General features: G+C 37.5%; 1 protein-coding gene across 2 annotated transcripts in view; it reads right to left on the bottom strand.

Annotated features, from left to right (window-relative positions):
• Positions 1 to 6,250, bottom strand: part of CDH20 (cadherin 20) — a 231,648-nt gene that overhangs the window by 32,750 nt on the left and 192,648 nt on the right. The window lies entirely within an intron of this gene.

Below are 6,250 nucleotides of genomic sequence, written 5' to 3'. Positions count from 1 at the left end.
TTCACCATGTTGACCAGGATGGTCTCGATCTCTTGACCTCGTGATCCACCCACCTCGGCTTCCCAAAGTGCTGGGATTACAGGCTTGAGCCACCGTGCCCGGCCGGCTTTTGTTTTTTTCCTTAAAAAATTGTTCTTGAGTACAAAGGCAATATTGATGCTTTCCAAGAAACTATGCCTCACAAGGTTCTCAGGTCCTGTGTCAGATCAATGTTTGTATATTTAATTCATCATACATAATCCCTTTTATTGTCGTTATTATTTGAGACAGAGTCTCACTCTGTCACCCAGGCTGGAGTGCAATGACATGATCTCAGCTCACTGCAACCTCCACCTCCCAAGTTTAAGCAATTCTCCTGTCTCAGCCTCCTAAGTAGCTGGTATTACAGGTATGTGCCACTATGCCTGCCTAATTTTGTATTTTTAGTAGAGATGGGGTTTTGCCATGTTGGTCAGGCTGGTCTCAAACTCCTGACCTCAGGTGATCCACCTGTCTCAACCTCCCAAATTGCTGGGATTACAGGCGTGAGCCATCACACCCAGCCGAAAATCCCTTTTAAAACCCGAATTTGACACTTTAGAGTTGAAGAACCCAACACTCAGGAAGCTCAGAAGCCGGGAGTACACTGACATGGTTATGGCTTGTCCACAAGGGCTTAATTTTGTCTATAAAATTCCATTACATGAAATACATTTTTTGGTTCTGTTTTTTGGTTTATTCCTATCTTAAGAATGTTTTATTTAAAAATAAATACAGTGTTCCAGGGCAAAAAGTGAATTTAAAATGCTATTTCTGAAGAATAATCTATTTTTGTTTAAAGCTGATGAACATGTGTAAGTGTTTAAAGCAACAAGTATTTCAGAACATCAATATTTAAAAAAAAAGTCTTGGAATATTAAGTCCCATAAAATAACAGCAAATAGCAAAGCAGTTACTAGAACTTAAAAGTTGTGTGTCAGCATAGCAATAACGTACATACATTTTTCTAGTTAAACATCACTTTTTTTCATAAAATATGTTGCATGGCAGCACATTTCATGTTAGAGGCATGTACCCATTTAAACAACTGCTTTGCTTTTCAGAAAAAAATATCAGTAGGAGTTGCTTTAACTAGATTTGTTATTTTCTTTCTTTCAAAAAAAAAATCAACCACACTTTTTGGCTAGGAGCTGTGGTTGATGCCTGTAAGCCCAACACTGTAGGAAGCTGAGGTGGGAGGATCTCTTGAGGCCAAGATTTCGAGACCAGCCTAGATAACATAATGAAACCCACGTCTCTCAAAAAAAAAAAAAAAAAAAAAAAAGAAATTAAAAAATTAGCAGGACATGATGGCATGCATCTGTAATCCCAGCTACTTGGGAGGCTGAGGCAGGAGGATGGCTTCAGCTCAGTTTAGAGTGAGCTATGATGGTACCATTGCACTTTAGCCTGAGTGACAGAGAGATGCTGTCTCAAAAAATTACATTAAAAATTGATACATAATAGATGTACTCGTTTCCAGGGTACATGTGACTATTTAATACATTCATATAGTTGCTATTTTCACATTTTAATAAATTTTTTTTGTTTTGTTGCTGTTGTTGGTTTACTGCTTGTTTATCATTTACTTAGCACTAGACATATTACTTTTGTTTTCATGGGTCGCCAACCATTTCCATTCAAACCAAGAAGCCCGTCTCTACCAGCCAGCCTGCCTCCCTAGTTGTCATTGAAAAGGCAAGGTTTTCATAAAGAGGGAAATCTGCAGTCAGATTAATGATCTATTTGAAGAACTATTTCACCAATTCACTTATGCTTGCTCCCTAAATCAAAACATTTTTCTTTCTTGGTAAATTACATTTATATACCCTTAAAATTCTGTATGTATTTGTAACACAAATGTGGACACTGTTGTTCATGTTAGGTATGAGCTAGGCAAAACTTGTTTTCCCTTTAATTTTAAATCATTCTTCTAATTTTGTGTGAAATTTGTATGTTTTAAAAATTAAACATACAAATTAAGATATAATTTACATACATACATTAAAATTTGTTTTTTTAGTGTAAAGTTTGCAGGTTTTGACTAGTGTATTTAATCCTGTGTCCACTGTGATAATTGAGCTATATAGCTGTTTCGTCACCCTGTGACCCACACTCTGTGCCCCTTTGTAATCTACCTATCCCCTCCCACCCAGCTTCTGGCAACCGCTGATTCATCATCTTTCCTTGTTGCAAGAATGTCATATAAATGGAGTCATTCAGTATGTAATCTTTTGAGTCTGGTTTCTTTCACTTAGCATGATGCATTTGAGATTCATCCATGTTGCGTGAGTAAGGAGTTTCTGTTTTTGTTTTTGTTTTGAGACAGAGTCTCACTCTGTCACCCAGGCTGGAGTGCAGTGGCATGAACTGGGCTCAATGAAATCTCCACCTCCTTGGTTTAAGCGATTCTCCTGTCGCAGCCTCCCAAGTAGCTGGGACTACAGGTGTGTACCACTACACCCGGCTAACTTTTGTATTTTTAGTGGAGGTAGGGTTTTCACTATGTTGGTAAAGCTGGTCTTGAACTCTTGACCTCAGGTGATCAGCCCACCTAAAGTGCTGGGATTATGGCCATGAGCCATTGTGCCTGGTGAGTTTTTTCTTTTTTATTTCCAAGTAGATGTACAGATGTACAACAGTTGATTTATCCATTCTCCACTAGAGAAACATTTGTGTTTTTTTTCTAATTTTTGTCAGTTATGAATAAAGCTGCTATAAATATTTGCATACAGGCTTTTGTGTGAGCATAAAATTTCATTTCACTGTGGTAAATACCTAGGAGTGGAGTTGCAGGGTTGCATAGTAAATATATTTTTAACTTTATAAGAAACTTCCAAATGAATTTTCAGAAAGGCAGTACCAGTTTGAATTCCCACCAGGAATGTATGAATGCACATCTTCTTCAGCACTTCGTTTTACCAGTTTTAAAAACTTTATTTTTCCTACAGTGTGTGAAGTGGTATCTCGTTGTGGTTCTGATTTGCATTTCCCTACTGCCTCATGATGCATCTTTCTATGTCTTCTTGAAGAGGTCTTTATTTCTATATTCAAGTTCATTATCAGATGTGTGATTTGCAAATATTTTCTCCTAATCTGTGATTTGCCTTTTCATTCTCTTAACAGTGTCCTCTTTTAAAATAATAATAATTATTGTTATACTTTAAGTTCTGGGACACGTGTGCAAAATGTACGGCTTTGTTACACAGGTATACACGTGCCATGGTGTTTGCTGCATTCATCAACCCAACATCTACATTAGGTATTTCTCCTAATGCTATCCCTCTCCTAGGCTGGCCACCCCCTCACAGGCCCTGGTGTGTGATGTTCCCCTCCCTGTGTCCATGTGTTCTCATTGTTCAGCTCCCACTTATGAGTGAGAACTTGCGGTGTTTTGTTTTCTGTTCCTGTGTTAGTTTGCTGAGAATGATGGTTTCCAGCTTGATCCATATCCCTGCAAAGGACATGAACTCATCCTTTCTTATGGCTGTACAGTATTCCATGGTGTATATATGCCACAGTTTCTTTATCCAGTCTATCATTGATGGGCATTTGGGTTGGTTTCAAGTCTTTGCTGTTGTGAATAGTACTGCAATAAACATATGTGTGCATATGTCTTTATAGTAGAATGATTTATAATCCTTTGGGTATATACCTAGTAATGGGATTCCTGGGCCAAATGGTATTTCTGGTTCTAGATCCTTGAAGAGTCGCCACAGTGTCTTCTGCAATGGTTGAACCAATTTACACTCCTACCAACAGTGTAAAAGCATTCCTATTTCTCCATATCCTCTCTATCATCTGTTGTTTCCTGACTTTTTAATGATCATCCTTCTAACTGGCGTGAGATGGTATCTCACTGTGGTTTTGATTTTCATTTCTCTAATGACCAGTGATGATGAGCTTTTTTTCATATGTGTGTTGGCCACATAAACATCTTCTTTTGAGAAGTGTCTGTTCACATCCTTCTCCCACTTTTTGATGAGGTTTTTTTTCTTGTAAATTTGTTTAAGTTCCTTGTAGGTTCTGGATATTAGCCCTTTGGCTAAATTTTTCTCCCATTCTATAAGTTGCCTGTTCACTCTGATGATGGTTTCTTTTGCTGTGCAGGAGCTCTTCAGTTTAATTAGATTCCATTTGTCAATTTTGGCTTTTGTTGCCATTGCTTTTGGTATTTTAGTTATGAAGTCTTGGTCCATGCCTATGTCCTGAATGGTATTGCCTACATTTTTTTTCTAGGGTTTTTATGGTTTTAGGTCTTACATTTAAGTCTTTAATCCATCTTGTATAAGGTGTAGGGAAGGGGTCCAATTTCAGTTTTCTGCATATGGCTAGCCAGTTTTGCCAACGCCATTTATTAAATAGGAAATCCTTTCCCCATTGCTTGTTTTTGTCAGGTTTGTCAAGGATCAGATGGTTGTAGATGTGTGGCATTATTTTTCAGGCTTCTGTTCTGTTCCCTGGGTCTATATATATGTTTTTGTACCAGTACCATGCTGTTTTGGTTACTGTAGCCTTGTAGTATACTTTGAAGTCAGTTAGTATGATGCCTCTAGCTTTGTTCTTTGTGCTTAGGATTGTCTTGGCTATATGGGCTCTTTTTTGGTTTCATATGAAATTTAAAGTAGTTTTTAAAAATTTTATGAAGAAGGTCAATGGTAGCTTGATGGCGATAGCATTGAATTTATAAGTTACTTCGGGCACTATGGCCATTTTCACAATATTGTTGAACATGGAATGTTTTTCCATTTGTTTGTGTCCTCTCTTATTTCCTTGAGCAGTGGTTTGCAATTCTCCTTGAAGAGGTCCTTCACATCCCTTGTAAGTTGTAGCCCTAGGCATTTTATTCTCTTTGTAGGAATTGTGAACGGGCATTCACTCATGATTTGACTTTCTGTTTTTCTGTTATTGGTGTATAGTAATGCTTTTGATTTTTGCACATTGATTTTGTATCCTGAGACTTTGCTGAAGTTGCTTATCAGCTTAAGGAGATTTTGGGCTGAGACTATGGGGTTTTCTAAATAGACAATCGTGTCATCTGCAAACAGAGACAATTTGACTTCCTCTCTTCCTATTTAAATATCAATTATTTCTTCCTCTTTCCTGATTGCCCTGGCCAGAATTTCCAATACTATGCTGAACAGGAGTGGTGAGAGACCACATCCTTGTCTTGTGCTGGTTTTCAAAGGGAATATTTCTAGCTTTTGCCCATTCAGTATGATATTGGCTGTGGGTCTGTCATAAATAGCTCTTATTATTTTGAGATATGTTCCATCAATACCTAGTTTATTGAGAGTTTTTAGCATGAAGCAGTGTTGAATTTTATCAAAGGCCTTTTCTGTATCTATTGAGATAATCTTGTGGTTTTTGTCATTGGTCCTGTTTATGTGATGGATTATATTTATTGATTTGCATATGTTGAACCAGCCTTGCATCCCAGCTTGGTAGTGGTTGATAAGCTTTTTGATGTGTTGCTGGATTTGGTTTTCCAGTATTTTCCTGAGGATTTTCGCATCGATGTTCATCAGGGATATTGGCCTGAAATTTTCTTTTTTTGTTGTGTCTCTGCCAGTTTTGGTATCAAGATGATGCTGGCTTCATAACATGAGTTAGGGAGGAGTGCCTCTTTCTCTATTGTTTGGAATAGTTTCAAAAGGAATTGTACCAGCTCCTCTTTGTACCTCTGGTAGAATTTGGCTGCGAATCCATCTGGTCCTGGGGTTTTTTTGGTTGGTAGGCAATTAATTCCTGCCTCAATTTCAAACTTGTTATTAATCTATTCAGGAATTTGGCTTCTTCCTGGTTTGGTCTTGGACAGGTGTATGTGTCCAGGAATCCATCAATTTCTTCTAGATTTTCTGGTTTATTTGTGTAGAGGTATTTATAGTATTCTCTGATGGCAGTTTGTATTTCTGTGGGATCAGTGGTGATATCCCCTTTATAATTTTTTATTGTGTCTATTTGATTCCTCTCTCTTTTCTTCTTTATTATTCTGGCTAATGGTCTAGCTATTTTGTTAATCTTTTCAAAAAACCAGCTCCTGGTTTCATTAATTTTTTGAAGGGTTTTTTGTGTCTCCATCTCCTTCAGTTCTGCTCTGATCTTAGTTATTTCTTGTCTTCTGCTAGGTTTTGAATTTGTTTGCTCTTGCTTCTCTAGTTCTTTTAATTTTGATTTTAGGGTGTCAGTTTTAGATCTTTCTTGCTTTCTCCTGTGGGCATTTAGTGCTATA

The sequence above is a fragment of the Cebus imitator genome, unplaced genomic scaffold (assembly GCF_001604975.1).
Source record: "Cebus imitator isolate Cc_AM_T3 unplaced genomic scaffold, Cebus_imitator-1.0 Scaffold55, whole genome shotgun sequence".
Taxonomy (NCBI): Eukaryota; Metazoa; Chordata; class Mammalia; order Primates; family Cebidae; genus Cebus; species Cebus imitator.
This window is presented reverse-complemented; position numbering and strand designations above follow the sequence as displayed.